The 19,188-nt window shown below is 38.0% G+C and overlaps 1 long non-coding RNA gene across 3 annotated transcripts; it reads right to left on the bottom strand.

Annotated features, from left to right (window-relative positions):
- Window positions 1-8,991: 8,991 nt before the first annotated feature.
- Window positions 8,992-18,045, bottom strand: LOC133217888 (uncharacterized). Of its 3 annotated transcripts, XR_009726994.1 has the most exons (4): window positions 17,945-18,045; window positions 16,951-17,093; window positions 16,124-16,194; window positions 8,992-10,512 (listed from the first exon to the last, which is right to left on the bottom strand). It is a non-coding gene; the product is annotated as an uncharacterized LOC133217888 (long non-coding RNA). The 3 variants fall into 3 exon arrangements; XR_009726993.1 differs by lacking the exon at window positions 17,945-18,045 and having other exon boundaries at window positions 16,951-17,817; XR_009726992.1 differs by lacking the exons at window positions 16,124-16,194; window positions 16,951-17,093; window positions 17,945-18,045 and adding exons at window positions 10,974-11,073; window positions 11,933-13,595.
- Between the last annotated feature and the right edge of the window lie 1,143 nt (window positions 18,046-19,188).

Genomic DNA, 19,188 nt, shown 5'->3' with positions numbered 1-19,188 from the left:
AATCCCCTTGCAGACTGTCCATATCAACCTATGGCAGGTCAGAGCACATAACCCCTCCAGAACCGCAAGCCCAGGTCCACACCCTTTCCCCTTGTCAACATTGTCACTTTAAAACAGCCCATGTAGCCTTATCACCAAACCTGGAGTAAGTATGACAATTAAGATGGATTGCAAAGCCTGCTTGCGCTTTACAATTAACAATAACTTGGCAGCATGTCCCACGCAACTGTTGGGTGGTATGGCAAGAACTTTATCCCTGCTTAGTATTGCATTAGCATATTTAGTAGGCTGCAAGACATAATTCCTCAGATATGAACATATTTTGTCTTTTCAAAAAATCTGCAATTAAGCCATAACGTGCAGGCGGTGTTCAGCCAGCAGTAAACTTTATTATTAGGGGACTGGGCTAAAATGGAGCTTTTTGACCTTATGTCAATTATCTATTTAATAAGGAATCTATTCAATTTAAAAAAAAAAATGTCTTAGCATGGTCTTTGCTAGGAAGTAACAATATTCCAGAAAGTACAGCTGTTACTCATTCAGCCCTGCATTCATTCCCTTAACAGCACAGTGCTTGAGTGGATGTGGGGGGAGGTTATTTAAAAGCAGGAGTTGGGCCATTTGGGGGGGGTGTGGGGTGTGCATTTTTCAGCTAGAAAAGGCAAATGCTTCCTGTATGTTGCTAATTTTAAAACTTTGTGCTTAAATAGCTGTCAGTGTAAACGAAATGGACCTCAGTTAGCAGTATCTGCCTCTGTATGTTGTCTATCTCTCTTTCTCTAAGATTCCCATGTTTACAGGTAAATTAATGGTATTCTAAAGTAATCAAATGCATTTGAGGAGAATTTGTTTTGCATGGCCTAACTTTATCAGTTTCCTACCTGCCACACAAGACTCTCAATGCCACTAAGCTTTTTAAGTCTGTTTACAGTGTACATTTATTTAGAAAGTCTGATCAGGCAAGGGGGAGGCAAAGATCTTCCCTCAATAACCCGGACATTGTACCCCTTGACATCTGCATTGCTGGTGGACAGGATATCCTGCCAAATGCAAGAAGACAACTGAGTGACCCACCTTGGGCAAGAGGCACCGCTTGCTGATGCGAGCACAGCAGGAGCGGGTAGTGCCTCTCCTTGTCAGAAGACGCATCCTCAGCACACAAAGAGCAGCCAGGGAGTCCTTGCAAAAGCAGGGGGAGGCAAAAAAAAACCCAAAAATTTGAAAAACTAAATAAATAAAAAAAAAGGAGTTTAGGTGAGTAGCACATACTCAATAAGGGAAAGTAGATGAGAGCAACAAATGCAATTTAACAGACAAAGTCTTTCTTCATAAAACCAACAGAAGAGCAGATTAAACCACCTGGCAATCTTGGCAAGAAAAAAATAAAATCTCAGGCAGTGACAAAACCAAACAGGTGTAACAGGTATAAAACTTTTGCTTCCCAGTAATACCCCTCTCTTCCCTGGAATGCTTTGACAGGTGCAGAAGTTCAAGTTACAGCGTGGAAGTGGCAAATACACAGCATTAGTGTCTGACGTGCTCGCCGAGCAACCGGGGATGTTAATAACTGGCAAGGTACACTAATCTCTGATTGCAACATTTGGTTTACCTTAATCTGGAGGGACAGCTGTATTAAAGAGGGAATTATACTAATCAGTTCAAGGCCCTTGCATATAAAACTTCCCATTAGGCTTAAAGTACAACAGCTTACGCTCATTCTCTAGGAGCCTTACATCTGGTTCTGAATAAGGCTGTCTCTCATTTACAAGGTACAAACCGAAAACAAGGGAGGGGGGGAGCTGACAGTTGCTGGAGGATGGTTGATAGAAGAACAAGCTACTAATTCTTTGAAATTTTTTACAGCACAAAACTGGCTGTAAGGCATCTTAATACTAAAAAAACAGGCATGTGTTATCAACCCTAGGCCATTTTTTCCTGTTACCGGAGGTGACCAACATAAAATAAAATTGATGATGTCAGTCAAAAACAGCTAAGCACAAAGCTTGGCTTTGTTATCTTAAGTCAGAAGGTATGATAGGCCATGCCATATGGCTGTAATCCTCCTATATCTTCCATCACCTAACAGGCAACCTTCATGTAGCATGACCTTATTTGGCTGGTCTCAGGTTAGGGCTGCCCAAAGGGGATTTTTCTGTTTCTGCTATATCCAAAGGTTTATGTTGATTTTATTTTTTTTTTTTTTGAGCCCTGCAAACTATAAATCCGACTGATTACTCTGCACTCTTTTGCTTGACTGAGCCTTTACAATCAGACATCCCCGTTAACAATAAGCTCCTAATGAATCAAACATCTATGGCATTAGTTTCACCTAGCTGCCTCTTTCCCATGCACTGCAGCTCTTTGTCAGACCTGGCTTGATGAGAAAAGCTAGTGACACTTGGTGCACCTATTGATAAACAATTCGGTAATGAGGGGCATAACAAAAATTACCTAAAACAACCTGATTAAAAATGACAGGCAAAGGGTACAACAGAGCTTTGCAGTTAAGGTAACTCTCGTACGTTGGAAGGCTTGGAAAAAATAATTAGGTGCAACACAATTTGCTTTAAAATTACAAGTTTGCACTCACATTTTGGTTTGTGGGGTTTTTTCCTTTTTACTGTTTTTTCCTTCTTTTTTTTTTCTGTTGTTTTGTTTTTGTTTTGTTTTGTTTTTTGGACTAGGAGTTTGATGAGTGTTAAAAAGAAAATGTTCCATCATACTTTATAATAGATTCATCTTTTCTGGAAAATTTGCAACTCAATGAGCTTTCTCTCTCTCGTTTTTTAAGTACTACATTAATAGCAAAATGCATTGCTCTTTGTAATACAACTTTCTATCTATAGCAAATTCCTATATTATAACTCAGCACTTTACTTCCTTTGTTTAAATATTGGTTTTGTTGCTTAAAAACACATGTGGGCTGTAAACAAAGGATAAATAAGCTGTGAAAATAAAAGCAGGCTCCAAGGAATAAATAAGAACAAAATGGAAGAGACTGCACCAGGCTCCTGCGATGAACACAGGCATCTCTTTGTAAGAGGGGAAAAAATGTGTTAAAAGGGCACATACTGTAACTCTGAGGCAAACTTTGAAATGGAAGTGTGGAAGCATAAGAGCATTTGATTCAAAATCAGCAGTGTGTGGGTTTGCATTTGCGTAGCAGCATGTTGGGAGGGTTTCAATCAGTGCACAGATGCACTTGAAAATCAAATATGGACATGGGAAATGTTTTTGGATATAGCAAATGAGGACTGATGACATGTTTACACTTTGCACATGGATCCAGTACAAAACCATACCCTGCAAAGAAACAATAACCACCATTTGCTGCTTTTCAGGGCTGTAACAAAATGGTGGTGAAGGAAGAGAATACAAGTGAGTATCTATTCTCACCTGGGAGGGGGTTGCACTCATTTCCTGCTGATGGGCTTATTTTGCTAACTTGAGAAAAGGCCTATTTAACAAATATTGGGGGGGGGGGGGGAAGAAAAAAAGGAAAAAAAGAAGACACAGTGGTTTGAAAAAAAAACAGTGGGAGAGGAAAAAGATAAAAAGGAGAAAAAGCAAGTTTTGAGTATCATTAATGTCTTTCTATGTTGTCAAAATATTTTCTTTACAGAAAAATTAAAATTATAGTTGGAATGGCACTGGAATGGAATAGGGAATAAATGCAATCAAATGCACTTTCATCATCTCCAATGGAAAAATTGCAGTTTTGACATTATTTCAGTATCTGGCTCTGTATATCCTTGAAGAAGAAACTCCTATCTTATAAATAATGTATCTCAAGCTATGCTGAGCTGTTAATGAAAGTTCATCAGGATAACAAAACTTTTTTTAAAAAGGTAATAGTAGTTGTAGGCAATTGCGTCTGACCAGACGATAATGTACCCCTCTGGAAGGCAGCTCCAATTCACAGTATGAAGTAATCTTTTGTAAATGTTTTCCAAACTGTGATGCGTATTTGACATTTTAAAGAAAGAGGCAAAAGTTAGCTATCTATCAAGAAAGGTGGAAAACATCTGATCTACACTTTCTGCTAATCAGACATTAAAGAAATGCACATAAACTAATATCCAAGTTTCAAACTCGTATGAAGAGTTCATTTCAAACTTTTAAGAGGATATCGTTATAGTTCAAATAGTCCTTCAGACATCTGACTTCTGCTACTGATTATTAATATTAATCATCCCATTTTCCCTTACAGTTTTCAGTATGAATTCAGAATGTCAGACCTAATTTTCTCATTAGCCTCAGACTTATTTAAAGCACTGCAAACTTGAGACTTCAGTTCTCACACGCTTGGGTTTTACAACAGTGTGGGGTTAGCATCCAGCTTCCACAGCTGTACATGATGTCAGTATCTGTCTGACTGAGGGCCACACAGAGGCTCAGCAGCTGGATTTTTACTGACAGTACCTGAATCTGAGAGTCTCTTGGCCCTGTTTCTGAGACATGTCCACCAAGAAGGCCATGTTTTTTCTTGGTTACTCTAGAGCCTGGATGGCATTGTGGATCAAATAAAAGAGGAATTATCTAAATGAGGTCAAGCTACAGAATTCATAAGGTATTTGTGTGTGTTTAGTAAGATAAGATGCTCAGTTAACTTTTAACAATTTTCTCTTTGCATATTGCTAGCGAAAGACCCAATTCCCATTTACATTGGGGCCACTTTGCACCACCCTGTCCCATCTGATGCCCTGAAATGATGCCGAAGAGTTTGAAACTCAGGTGCAGGTCTCTGTTCCATGCAGAGCAATGCTGCTTGCTTGAACGGAGTTACAACCACATGCATAACTAAGGACTATGGCTCAGTAAGTATAATTTCTTTTTCTTTTTTAAGTCTCTCTTCCACTTTATTTCCAAGTGCATGCTCTAATCTGTTAATTATATATACAACAAAGCCAAAGTGCTGGTCAAGGGAAATTATTTCTCTGTAGTCAGGATTAAGGCCACATTTATTATAGGCATTATGAGTGCATTATAGGACCATCTCTGTCAGTAAGTGCCTCTGTCATGCAGACCTCCTGCACGAGCCTGGGGGAAACAGACCCTCAGAAATCACCTGCTTTACTGGCAGATGAGTGGGGAAAGCAGCCCTACACCTTTTGCAGCTACACCTTAGATTACTTTGAACAACAATCTGCGATCACAGGTACAGCATAGCTGTTACATTTCTTCAGCCCTGTTCTTCAAACTCTTCTGTTCTGGACATTTCCTCCTTTAGCTAATAATCTAGCATAAAGGCAAAGTTAACACCAGTGAGTGATGCTTCCTTGCGCTACAGGTTGTTGACAGTTTAAGCTCAGTGGGAGGTATGCTGAGCTGTGGTTCTTTCATAGTTAGCTTCAACTGTCTGAAATGTTATTTTGTCCAGTGTTTGTATATACAACATAAAAAAATAGGAACATGTTAAGCATCCAGGTGTGTATGTTCCATAATCATACAATCATAGAATAGTTAGGGTTGGAAAGGACCTTAAGATCATCTAGTTCCAGCCCCCCTGCCATGGGCAGGGACACCTCACACTAAACCATATCGCCCAAGGCTCTGTCCAACCTGGCCTTCAACACAACCAGGGATGGAGCATTCACAGCTTCCCTGGGCAACCTGTTCCAGTGCCTCACCACTCTTACAGTAAAGAACTTCTTCGTTATATCCAATCTAAACTTCCCCCGTTTAAGTATGAACCTGTTACCCCTTGTCCTATCACTACATTCCCTAATGAAGAGTCCCTTCTCAGCATCCTTATAAGCCCCCTTCAGGTACTGGAAGGCTGCTATGAGGTCTCCAGGCTTCCTTCTCTTCTCCAGGCTGAACAGCCCCAGCCTTCTCAGCCTATCTTCATACAGGAGGTGCTCCAGTCCCCTGATCATCCTCACAGGCCTCCTCTGGACTTGTTCCAACAGTTCCATGACAGTTATAAGACATTATTAATATGAAATACCACTAGGCTCACAAAATCTTAGAGTGTTTAGGAAAGCAAACTGGAATTCTGAATTGTTTCTGTGACTTTGTAGTATACAGTAAGGCATTTCCATGTATTTCTCAGATAAGAATGCTAAGTCTCATTTCCTTATGATAGCCAATAATAAATACAGTTGTGCTTTGGAAACCTGTTCATTAACTTCACCAGAATTACATGTTTTGTCTTGCCCTACATCCACCTAAGAGCCTCTTTAACACTTCAGTTTAATATTCATGTCATCAACATTGCTATTAAAACCAAAATGGTATAAATAATTAATTAATATGTATGTGCAGATCTCTATTTTGCCTGGCATTTCTTGCACCCTTTTTATTGGAGCCTCAGAATTCTGAAGGCAAATCCAAATGTTCTTTCTCCTTCAGCCTGACTTTGTTGTCGCCATCACTGCACAAATCAACAGCTCCACCCAAATGGACCACTCCTGCCAGTGCTAACAGCAGTTGAACTACATTGATATGCCAGGCGGACCCTCAACAGGCATGGGAATGAACTGGTTTCATCAGTTTCACTTACTGAACTGTAATAAATTTAGTGGTCAGGTCTGTCCTTCACTGTGCAGGGCCTGCAAGGACTCTACTGGGCTAAAATGTGAATGACTGTGGCACAGGCCTTCCAGATTAGGAGCCTATTTGATGTTAGAGCCATCTTAGTGAATTTACTGTAAAGGCACTTTCATATAAGCAAGCAAAACCTTGCAAGGTGCACAACTCAGCTTCAGCTGGGGTTTGCCTTCAAAAAGCAAAACTTGGAACTACATGCTTGGTAAGCAAAAGTGAGCTCCTTTCTGCCTCAACAGAACAAACTCCATTTGGCCCTAGCTCTGCCTTTTGGGAGAGAATTTCGAAAAACAAGCTGTACAGGGACTTTTGTTTGGTTTGCTTTCCCTGGTTTTTGAAAACTTAATGGAGTAGACTTTTTATGACTATGCTTTTAATCCAAACTCTACAGTAAGGCCCAGCTTGAAATAAAAAGGAGACAAGATCATCAAAGGGTCAATTGTCAGTTTGAGTTTTAAAATTATTTGGGGTACAAGGAAACCTGAAATATACCACCATTATTAGGCCCAGGGCAAGACTTTTCAATATTATGTGTAAGCCAGGAGATGCAGAGGTTAGATTTCAAATTTGCTTAAGATGAAACACCCAAAGTAGTGTGGACTTTTAAAGCCATCTTACTATCAGAAGTGCATTCAAAGGGTGTATTTACCTTCTTTGATATTTATCAGATAAGTATACATTTTGTGGAGCTTCAGCTGCCCCACAGTTAATGATGGAGCTCTATTTATTTTTTATCTTTGAAGATATGGTCTGATCAAGTAAAAAGACCAATTAGTAAAGACTACAAATTTATGTAACTGTAAATCTATATTCAGTATGTTCTGTCACCACAGAGAACAGATGAGTTTTTCACATCACAAGTCTGTAGTTCAACACTTGCTCAAGCATCCAGTTTTGGGAAGTGCCACAATTTTTAAAGATTTTTATGAAATCCAGGCATTAAGAAGTTAGGTGCCTTTCCTCAAGGCAACATCTTATTCAGATCAGACCATTTTCCCTTCCTGCTCTTGAAAAACGTTTTGCTGTTCACTCGGTATGTCCTATTAGCAGAAAACAGGGAAAGTTCTGAGGCATCATAGCATGTGTCTGAAATTCTAATTAACAAAAAGTCATCTGTAGTTGTTCAACATCATATTATTAATTCACAAAGCAATATAGGGATGTATTTCAGACTCAATAAGAAGATATGTAGTGAATGGGGTCATAGTATTTCACTATACATAATTTGTTGTGATCTTTAACTATTTCAAACCAATAGAAGTCAAGTTGTACAATGCCTTACCATTAATATAATTTCTCATAAATAAAAAGTAGTTACACTGATATGATTTATTCTCATGAGCTTAAAATCTAAATTAGATCTCAATCTGTATAACCCAGGGTTCCATAAGGAAGTGTATTTTTATTGTGGATATGGAGACTTTTGTTCTTTATGTATTTTTGAGCAAGAAAAGCAATTCTAGGGACATTGTAATATGCTTTCTGGCATTATGATCAATACATATATTTATTTATTTAAAATTCTATTTAGTATCAGGAACAGTAGATTGCATAATTCATTAAAAAAAACACATCTCAATTAAATTCTTATCAACTTTACATTCCAAAAGTCTTAGGGAAAACTCTTTTTAACCTACACCTCTTAAAAAATGAAGACTTTTCAAAATATATTGTCATTAAGTAAAACTTTCATCTTCCTATTTAAAAAAATAAATATTTAAGTTAATTCTGAACTACAAGGAAACCCAAATCATTCATTCATTCATTATCTTTCCAGCAAGAGAATGTTTAGTTACTAGAATTTTATACAATTAGTGCTCTGAGACTCCTTTAAATACAAACCGATGAGAGGAGAGTAAAAACAAATCAAAGTTCATTGTGACTGGCTGGAACAAAATGCTTAAATCAATATGACTATGACTCATCTGCTCATCATTTACCCATTACCTGGGAGACAAGGACCTCCTGCTATGCCTGATTTTTAGATTTTTTTTAATACAGATTTACACTGCCTCAGTTCTGCAGACACATATGAAGCCAAAGTCGTTCCAGACTTGCCCTCTCGTACTGTTTACTCTTCATATTTTATTTATTCCTGTTTGTTCTTTACATTGGATACAGAGATAAACACATACAAACATTGGTATGTTCAAAGAAGTTTAGTATAACAGCAACAGAGGGCAAAAGCCACCATCTCACATTTATAACATCCCAAAGAAATGACAACATAATGATTCTCCTAAAGAAGCAAACATATGTTTTAAAATATTTTCTTTGAATTAAACCTTACAATGAAGAAGAATGCTGCATGTTTTAGAAGTATTTTGAAGTATTAAAAAAAAAAAAAATCAGAAGCCAGGTTAAAACATGTTTGTAGTGCAAGTTCAGAAACAGAAACTTTATTGTCTGGTGTTCAGCATACAAGACGCCTAAGGAAAAGGACATTTTGGTGACCCTATGGACACACAGGGCCTAATCCTTATCCTACTGGCACCAATAGAAATTCCAAATCTGCTCAAGTCAGTGGTGTTTGACCAGCATCTGCCACTGGGATGAGAATCAGAGATGCTGTGTATATGCCTGGCTTTTACTGAAAGCCACAAAACTTCCCCAGAAAAGTGGCCCCTGGATTTTTAGGCAGTACATGTCTGGGCAGCAAATACTACTTGGTCATAATTGTGACAAAGCAAAGCCTTTAATTCTGATTCCTAAACTGGAATACATGACCATTTCTTCTCTTGGGAAAATGAGACAGGAGTCAGTGCCATCTCTGGAAGAAAAGCCTATGATGCAACCTCAAAATAAATACACTTATTTGCATATACAAACACTGGAACCACATATGCATCCACTAATATCCCTTCTTTAAACTGTTAGGAATATCACATATGCTACAGCTCACACCAAGCAGAGTAATGAGGGAGGTGTTTTTTCTTGATATTTTTATAAGTTCATATAACCCTACTGTCAAAGCAACTTTAGGTTTATCAGAGCTATCATATAAAAAAGGACTTATCACAAGCAAGGTTATTTAATACTCAGCTGTCTTAACTTCAGCCCTCTCTGAGGCCTGTGTGTATAAACTCTTTATTACAGCCTAATCACACCACAGTTACAGATAGACAAACTCTGAACTGAATGGCTACTGTCACCTCCTTCTCTCTTTTCCTTTCCCAGGAGGTTAAACAAGGAAAAAAAATATAAAAAAAAAAAATCTACTCGATGTGTGTCTAAAAACAAGTGTAAATAGGTATGGAAAACCTATGAGAAAACTATTACGGAAGGTGCCTAAATGGCAAAGTGCGAAGGGTGACAAGAAAATTATGTTGGCGTACAAAAGGCACAAGAATAAGAAAGATGTGGTACAATAGATAGCTGGCGTGAGCCTATCAACTGGCTGGTGGCTTCTGTTCCACCCACCTCCCCCTCAATGTCTTCATTTTTTTGTTATTATAAAGGACATTCATGATCAGTAACAATGTTTAATGATAGCAAATGCAGGATTTAAGGTATATAAAACCTTCAGCCAGCGTTAGAAAGCCACCAAGGGGGAGTTACCTTGCACAAGGTTCTGTTTAGTGATGTCTCCACTCTTTCACTCCCTGACTGCAAATCAGCATTTTTAGTGGACAATAGGCTCAGCAGTGGCCTTATGATTGCCTCTTTTCAAATGGAAATGGCTATCCTAACTCCTCTGCCAGGTTTTCCTTACTATAGCACAAATTGCAGTTTACAAGGCTCTGGGGGGGGGGAATCTTAGCTGAATATCTTTTTTTTATTCGACAAACTGACATGTAAATTACCCTTTAAGTGCTCCACTCTAGGGCTCTGATCATCTCCTAATTGTCACAGTCAATTGTAGCCAACAGTCTCTTCAATCCCAAGCGCTCTGACAACAAGCACAAGGATCAAAGCAGAATCAGCTCCCTTCAATATCCTTCTGTTTAGGATGATACAAAAAGCCTGAAAAAGAAAGGTGTAAGGGCATTAGTGGAGAAGGAACTGAGAGTAGAAAGTACTATAGCAGTAATTTTCTTCTTCACTAATATCATATATCTTTATATAGTCTGTTATCCCATGTTCAGCCGGAATACATAAACATCCCAGAGAATAAATACAGTTTAAAATTACTCAGATATATTACTACTTAAAAATAAATTCATAATGCATTTCTGCTGCCTTCTGTATGCCTCCCCTCATCTTTCCCCCTCCAGATTTCACCTCTCCTCTGGGAAGGAGTATAACAGCTATTATTTGTAAAGCAAATTCATTTTTTTCCTAGAGCAGTCGCACAGTGTCTTCCAGGATGAGCTGGGTTGTAAACCAGCCTATTCTACTGGAAACCAAATTTTATTCATGTGGTTAGTACAACTTAGACATGTAGCAGGTTATTCATGCAGCTCTGCTTTTGCTTTCTGAAGTACCTATAACTAACCTATGCTCAGGCAGAGGCTGGAGTAAAACCCTCTCATTCAGTTGGAGTCCAGCTCTAGAACAGACAGTTTCAGTCACATCCAAAATGGACTGGGAAGAAAGACAAGAATAAATGCAGCAGTCCTAAAAGTCTTCCCAGGGGAAAAAAAAAAAATATATATGTATATATTCGCTATAATTCTGAAAGAGGATTCACCTTTTCTTGTATCCAAGACCACTTTAGATCAGCACCATGCTACATTGCTTAGAGTTTCATACTAGCTTGCTGTGTTTGATGATATGAGCTTGCTTGCTCTGAAATACTCTTTCATACCCTCAGTGCCTCACAGGCACTCAAAGTAAGCCTTGTTGAATTCATGTTTCTAGGGAATAGGAGTAAGGCGGAGCTATTCTAAGTCATATTTTTACTTCAAAACTTGTACATATCCACGAATGTAGCAGTAACTCCCACAGAGGCTCACAAACGGCTTCTGCCATACAGGCTGCAGGGGAGGAATAGCACGGCTCCTGCAGAAAATGTGCTGCTGGAGTGGGAGAAAGCCTGCAGGATACCAAGGAAGAAAACTGGGAATGTGCCAAGCTCTAGAGTAACTCAGAAGGATCTCCAAATGGCTAAACAGGCTCTGCAGGATTAGACAACCAAATCCTTTTGGCATCTCTAATGATCTTGCTGCCATACAGAAAGGAAGCAAGAGACTACATCCATTATCCTGGACCTCTGTATCTCCCACTCCTGCAAAAGATACTTCCCACAAGAGATTGCTTGAGTGCCTGAAGTCCATGGGAATTTGGAGGTGAAAACTTATTTGCTCTTTCATGAGAAATTAATTCACTTCTTACAGCTGTATTTAAGAAACTGACATGATATTTCTTAAAGATGACACACCTTATCCACTGGCTCACATAAAACTGGAGGAATTGTTAGAGAGAGCTGAATGAGTTTAACAACCTGCTGCCCCCGTCTTATGGGTCCCACTTTCATCACCCAAATTCTGGGTTTCTGTGTACAAGATGAGCTGAATTAGATTCAAAGACCAGCAGAAACCTAATCGTTTGTGTACCAGGACCCCCAGGAAAGGCTTGCAGGTAGATGTTCCTAAACCATCATCTACATCATGCTCCCCAAAGAGGACCAAAAGGTTTAAGATGCAAATAATAACCTTATTTACACACATGAAAGACTTGGAGCTCATAGGGAAAACACCACAGATACAGTGAGACTTCCTACAGAGCTGCCTCTGCACACATCCACTGCTTCCTTCTCCTGACTTCACCCACTGCCTTGTACCCAGCCATGGTCAGAGCCCCTGGCACCACCTTCCGCACAAAGATGAGTTAAAGATGCTAAATGTAGATAACACGCTAGAAACAGACTGGTAAGAAAAGTGTGTTTTCAATAATGAATAGGAACAAAAAGTCAGAATTTCTAATGGGAAAGATGTTTTAAAAAATGTTGAATGGGAAACATCAAAAGAACTCATTTGAATGATGTTGAAATAATATAGAAGGTTAATCTAATATATCATCTAAAATAAATACAAAACCAAAATTATAAAATCGAAGTAAAACATTGGTCTTGTCAAGCTGCTTTAATTCCATATCATCAAAGGAAAATATTTTAACTCTTTCTGAACAAAAATTTAACTGAAAAAGGCATATTCTGAAGAAAATATTCCAGCTTAGTGAAATGTGCTTTCCCCACCAGTGAATTTACAAATATTTTGCAGCTTTGTATAAAGATCAATATCTTCCCCAGAGGGTTGAATTCTGAGGTGTCTTCAGTTAAAATGTTTATAGTATTTTCCTTAATATTCCACCACACAAGGCAAACCCCTTTATTTTCTAGGAAGATTATTCCAAGACACTAGGACACCTTCCAAATGAAACGTTCCCAATATTAACAAATTGTTCTATGACCATTTAGCTCACTAGAATTAACTTGGTATAGAAAGATATTTTCACCTCTTCATTTAGCCACAGAATGCCACATGCCAAGAAAGAACTGCAAGGTCACCTGGAATGCAATTAACTTTTTTTTTTCCCTAAACTATGCTTATTTAAACAACTGAAACATTTCCAAATAACAGGACATCAGCCAACAGAGCCTGCACTGTTTTCTCATTTTGCTTGAAAATGCGTCCAAATAGTTATTACAACTTATTATAACTGTTCGTTCTCAGCTTTGCCTACAAAGCTGTTGCTGATAGTCTGCAGAGAGATGAATAGAACAGTAATCCTGGACATTTTCCTTAGCTGCAAAATCATAATAAATAAGGTTAAAATAATATTATTTTTGCTATCAGAATTTTTCTATTGAGGTAATTCGTATAGTGTTTGTAAAGTGCAGATTTCATTACCAGAGAGTAGTAGAGGGTCCACATGGTTGTGAAGGGAAGGGATGAGGCAATTTTCCCATAAAATAAGACACACATTATGGAAGAAGTTGAAAAAAGCCCTGCCCTATCAGAGAATATGTTGTTTCTTTCAATGCAAGGAACCCACCGCACTTGAGACTGTTAGACAGACTAAGCCGTTTTTTGCACATGACCATTTCATGATACTTCAGAAGTTGCAATTTATTACGGGTGATTGAACGATTGCCTTGCGTGACTGTAACAAGGGGAAAGTTACCATGATATTGTTTATGCAATGGAGCAGCAGGCAAGAAAACTTCTCCTCCAGCTGCATCCCACACAGAGCAACAAGTCATGGGGCTGCCTAGGAGCACAGGGACTCCTCTGAAAGCATTACCCCAAAAAGGGAGCACTGAATGTCCATCAGAAGCATGGTTTACTGATAGGATACTGGTGCCCTTTCTTACAGACTTTAACAAAACCCCCAATCTGGCTGTAAAGGAACGGAATAATAGCATTCATTATGTTACTGACATTTCTCTCAGAGGGGGTGGCTTTTCAGTAAGCAGTTATATTTCCTAATTTAGTTCTCCACCACAATCATGGATTTTTGCAGCCCTTATTTTTATGCTTCTAACAAGCAAAAGGATGAAAGGTTACATTTGGGAAGTCTTGAAGTGACAACCAAAGCTGCAGTGATGTGATGTGACATGAAAGTCCAGGACTATTGCAAGGTTACTGATACGGCTCCTAAATTACCAGTGATAAACTGATGTGCTCTGGTCATTAAACTCTTTTTCAATTCAGTATTTCAGGCAACAAAGACATGCTATTTCTCTCTGGAATGCCTTGCAGGTATCAGTGTTGAGTTTGTCAAGAACTCGGCATCAAGCCATTACCTTTGCAACAGCCAAAGCCATATGAAGTGGCTTGAGAAGTCCGTAGGAAGCCATCTGCTTAAGCCTTAGCTGGGACTTGTTTTAAGGAAGTCACATGCTGCATTTTAAGTGATTATTTCTCAACAGAGCTCAGTGGTAGGGAGGGAGGGCTAGTGGCCACAGCTCCTTCTGTACAAAGACAGAGATTCAAGCTGGTGGTCACAGGACTTATACTGAAGGAGCTAAGTTGTGTGCAACTGCTTGCTCTTGGGAAGAAGAGGCTTTCTTGGGTGTCTTCATTGCTCATTAGCACACTTTCTACTGCAGTTAGCTCAACCATAAAGCTTCTACTCTAGCCACATCCTTCTAGGCCCAGGAAAACATTGCAATCCCATTTTATAGAGGAGGACATTGGGACTGTTTTAACAGTGGGATCCAAGTTGACTAAAAGCTTATAAGAAGAGACACCACTATTCAGTGAATTCACCAGTCGTAAAAAATTGGTTTCAGAGATAGGGCCACAGCATGGCAGCTCCCAAGTCCTAATCTGTGCTCAGGCTGTTTGGTATTACAAGGACCTTCCTGCTTTTAAATCCTGCTGGTCAGCAGCAGGCAACTCCATACATTGAGGACATTTCCCACTTTCAGGCTCATGAATGACAAAATACGGAACAGGATCATCATTCACCAACATTAGAACTTGATTGTAAAGAAAGCTGTTTCAAATAATAAACAGAGTTAGGAAAGCGTGTCTAACCACGTATCTATCCAGAAGAATATTATGCAGCATATATCAGCTCAGACAGGAGCTTGCTTCATAAAGCTGGTTTCAATATTGATTTTAAGTTCATGGCATCTGATAGAGTGAATATAGGCATTGTTTTACAGTAGCAGAATTTCTGTCTATTACTAATCTGTAGTTTTAATTGACACTAAGCACAAAGAACCACAAGAATAGATTGAGTGCCCATTTCTCACAGCCCATCTATCTTGCCTATAGTTACTGAGGACTCATATACCACCAGTTTAGAAACATGCATAATTGCTTATGGTCAACATCGTATCACTGCCAGATCACACATTAAACAGATAACCACCATTATTATAAGAGCAACTTCCTTGACCTCATATTTTGGTCTGGCTCTGAATTCCTGTACTTTACCAGTTTGGTTTGTTGCATTATGCCAGCCTTCTGCCTGTACATGTCATTTTCTACTCCTGTAAGTGACCAGTGAAACAGAGAGCTTCCTATAAAAATGCATTTTTGAGCACATGAATAGAATAAATTCAAGAAATATGATCACAGTTGCTCCTGCAATGTTTTTATAAACACGGATTCTCTGCTTCTTTATTATAGTTAAGGTACAGTGTGTTATTTGGCAGAGGGATCTCACTTCAAAATGTAAAAGGTTCAGGCAACCACATATTTGGAAGTAGAAATCTTTCCTTAAAACATGGCTCTGGTTTTTAAACATAGCAAAATTTCTGGAAACTTCAATTTCTTAAAGTCTGCCAAAGCTCCAGTCACATGTAACATATTCTTGGGGCTTACATATAATGCTTCAAGCAATAAACAACATCTTGTTTAGTGCAGGATGGAAAAAAAAAGGGGGGGAAAGCACTCATTAAGAGTCAAAGTTCTACCTCAGTACTAAAAACAAAACATGTTCCTTGCAATGAAACCTCAGAATAACTTTTATGATGTATTAATAAGAGATTCATGTGCTCTTCAAACTTTTAATAATTGCAGTTAAAATAGTAAGTTAAATCCTTGCAGCAATTAGATAAATTATTTTACAAAAAAAAAGAACATTTCATATTTGTTGAAGCACACTCAGACTTTCAATAACAAAGAAAAATTCTGTTCATCTTAATTTGATAACAGAAGGACTTACATATTGTACATACCTATGCATCGTCAGTAGCCCTTTAATGCTCTCTAAATTCATTTATCATGCATGTTTTATTCAGGAACAAGGCTGTATTTTAAAAAAAGAAAACAAAAGTTGTTTCCATATGAAGGCTCATCATGCAGAATATTCATAGCTTAAATATATGCACAGTCATCTCTTCTAGTCAGACACCATTTCAGTCCACTCATCAGAATACACATTAACAAAATGATATTGAGATACAAAAATAGCACACTGCAGCCAGGATTGAAGTATGGGCCATAATACCGACCTCACTGGTTCTAGTAAGGTTTAATTAATTGATGCTAATGAGCTTCTAAGATCATCAATTCATTATAACCCCAATTTTTTTTGTATCCCACTTTTCCCTGTATCTCAACAGTGAATTTATTTTGGAAGGTGTTGCATTTATAGAGTAATGAACAGATGAAAGCAGTTGGAGTGATTTGCAGGAGGATAAAAGGGAGGAGGAATCTTTTTCTTTTGCTCAAGTCATTTGGTATCAGGTTTAAGAAGAGCATGAAGCTTCATGTTATGCAAGGCTTTTCCCAAGAAGCAACTCCTGACCAAAACTGCAACAGAAAAATATGCAAGTAAGAACATTGTATCAAAGAATTTGGTATCAGTTTGGGAAAGTTCTATGCTTATATTTACGTTAATTAAAGATGTGTATGAACCACAAATCTCAGAGGGGGCATGGATGCAGGCATTTGGTTCTTGTCTCATTTCTAATAATTATTAGATACATTGGATGGAAATAGTTGGAAAGAAAATCAATAAGACAATGAATCAACAAAATTAATGGCAATTTCAAATACTTACATGTATAGGATTTCACTCAAGGGCAAGACAAGATAAAATTAGTAGTCTCTAGTAAAGCAAAATATGGTTTGATCAAACTTCCCTTCAGTGGAATCTTCATTAAAGACTTCAGATTTTGGCATTAAACAATTTGGGTTAGGGGACTTAATGAAAAAAAGAAGGAAGATTATCAGGTGAAATTCCAAGATTGCCATAGTTTTCAGGGAAGAAACCAGATTAAGGCAACAAGATTACTGGTGGAAGAAAAGCTGATGAAGAAGACTAGAATTTGGTAATGGATGAATTTAATTATTCAGGTATTGATTGGTATGATAACTAACAATAATTAACAAAGTTTGTTTGTAGCTGCAATGCTGTTAGTCCACTGAGCAACCAGTAGCTATGCTGAGGCCCATACGTGGAGTTAGGCATGTATATTGTTATAAAATTAATTTTAATTATAAAATATAACTTTTAAATTAATTTCAATTAAACTTTTAAAGCTTATGATAGGGACTTCAAGCCTTACTGTCATAAAAATCTTCATAGTTTTAAGGGATAAATCAATAAAAAACATTCTTACCAAGAAAAGCTTGGGAGATTCACAAAGTAAATATACTTGGGTCAAAAGAACAATTAAGAACATCAAAATGTGCTCTTATTATTCATTCAAAGACAAAAAACTTACAAACAATAAAAGTATTGACACAACTGATGGTGGGGGGGAAATGTGAGAATAATACACAATAGTGACATAGTAATGAACTAGGGGAAAATAAATATGCTTTTGTGAGGGGTGTCTTGTAGTTATTAAAAAGTTCTTCTGACTGGATTTCAAAGATGGGGCCTTATCTGTCAGGACTTACAAATATAGTTTCTCCTTTAGATATTTTTGTTCCTGGCATACCAAACCAAGGGCTTAGCAGTTTATAAATGGAATTGACCTCGTGCAGTCCCATGACCAGAAGATAAGTCTCCAGTTCCATATATTAGGTATTTAATATAATCAACATACCTGGGAACAGGTACTTAAAATGCAGTTCTCCCTCAAGATGGAATAGCTCCAGCAAGAAGAGTGGGCAGCAACCACCAAAGCTTGTTAAAGCTGAGGTCTTCATCTTTCAGGTCTCTTTCAGACCAATACTAAAAATGACTGGGTTTTCCTATGGGCTGAATACACAGTTTCATCATAAATTTATGTGGAAACAAGCACTCTGGCTGATGCTGTGCTTTGTACAAAACTGAAGACTCTTCATCTGCTATTGAAAGAAAGAGGCCTACCCCTGTTGTCTCAGATGTTGGGAACTACCACAGGATTTGGCGTGTTACCAGGCTGCTAAGTAATGTGTGCAGAGCCTGTGGTGTCCCTAAAACCTTCCTGACATAAATGAATATTGTTTTCCCTAGCTCTTTCCTTGGCTTGTAGAGAAAGCTCAAATCTCTTACATCCAATTTCCATCCCATATTTCTATAATGAAAAAGCTGGTCCCAGGTTTGTCAAAACCTCTCCTAGCAGTCTTGCTTTCTCATTGGTTAAAACCATATTCATTCTTTTCATAAAAATTAATCCTCTTTCAGGGAAAAAAAAACCAGTTTTCATTTAAAAAAATAATAAAACACCTTGGAAAAAATAAGATTTTGCTTTTACAGGAAAAAATGATTCTGTTTGGAACCAAAACCACAACGCTCCACTGCTTGTTCTTTGCCATGCTTTACAAGCCAGACTGTAGCTCATGTGAAGAATCATCACACTTCAGCAGAGAGACCTGAACACTGCAGGAGGCAGAGACCCTATTTATACAGGACTGTGGCACCCAAACTACAGCATCTAAGCAACAGGCCCAGTAAGGACTAGATAATGCAAATTTCCTTTGGGTTAGTCTTAAATTTTTCACCTGGTTTCAGTTCAAGGGGAGGAACTATTTTCAGTTCTAAAGGGGTTACTTTTCCAATATTACAATCAAACTAAACATGAATCTAATATTAATCAACCACTTATTGTATTTACCAGAAATTACCAAGTTCCTCGTTGTAATAGAAAGATCTACAGATGTGAACAGAAAGCTGGGAAGGATAGTAAACATCCTAAAACAGTAAAATAATTAAAAAATAAAGCATAAGAAATTGTTAATCTGAAACGCAGCATTATATAATACATATAATTTAATAAAATATTAAGAACTGTTTTTGCAGCAACAAATAAATGTATACTTCTTGAGGCAAAGAAATCCATACAAAATGTGGACAGAGATCTGTAAT

Source organism: Neopsephotus bourkii, unplaced genomic scaffold, assembly GCF_033783945.1.
Source record: "Neopsephotus bourkii isolate Nb327-2 ecotype Australia unplaced genomic scaffold, CSIRO-AGI_Nbou_v1 NB_1181, whole genome shotgun sequence".
Taxonomy (NCBI): Eukaryota; Metazoa; Chordata; class Aves; order Psittaciformes; family Psittacidae; genus Neopsephotus; species Neopsephotus bourkii.
This window is presented reverse-complemented; position numbering and strand designations above follow the sequence as displayed.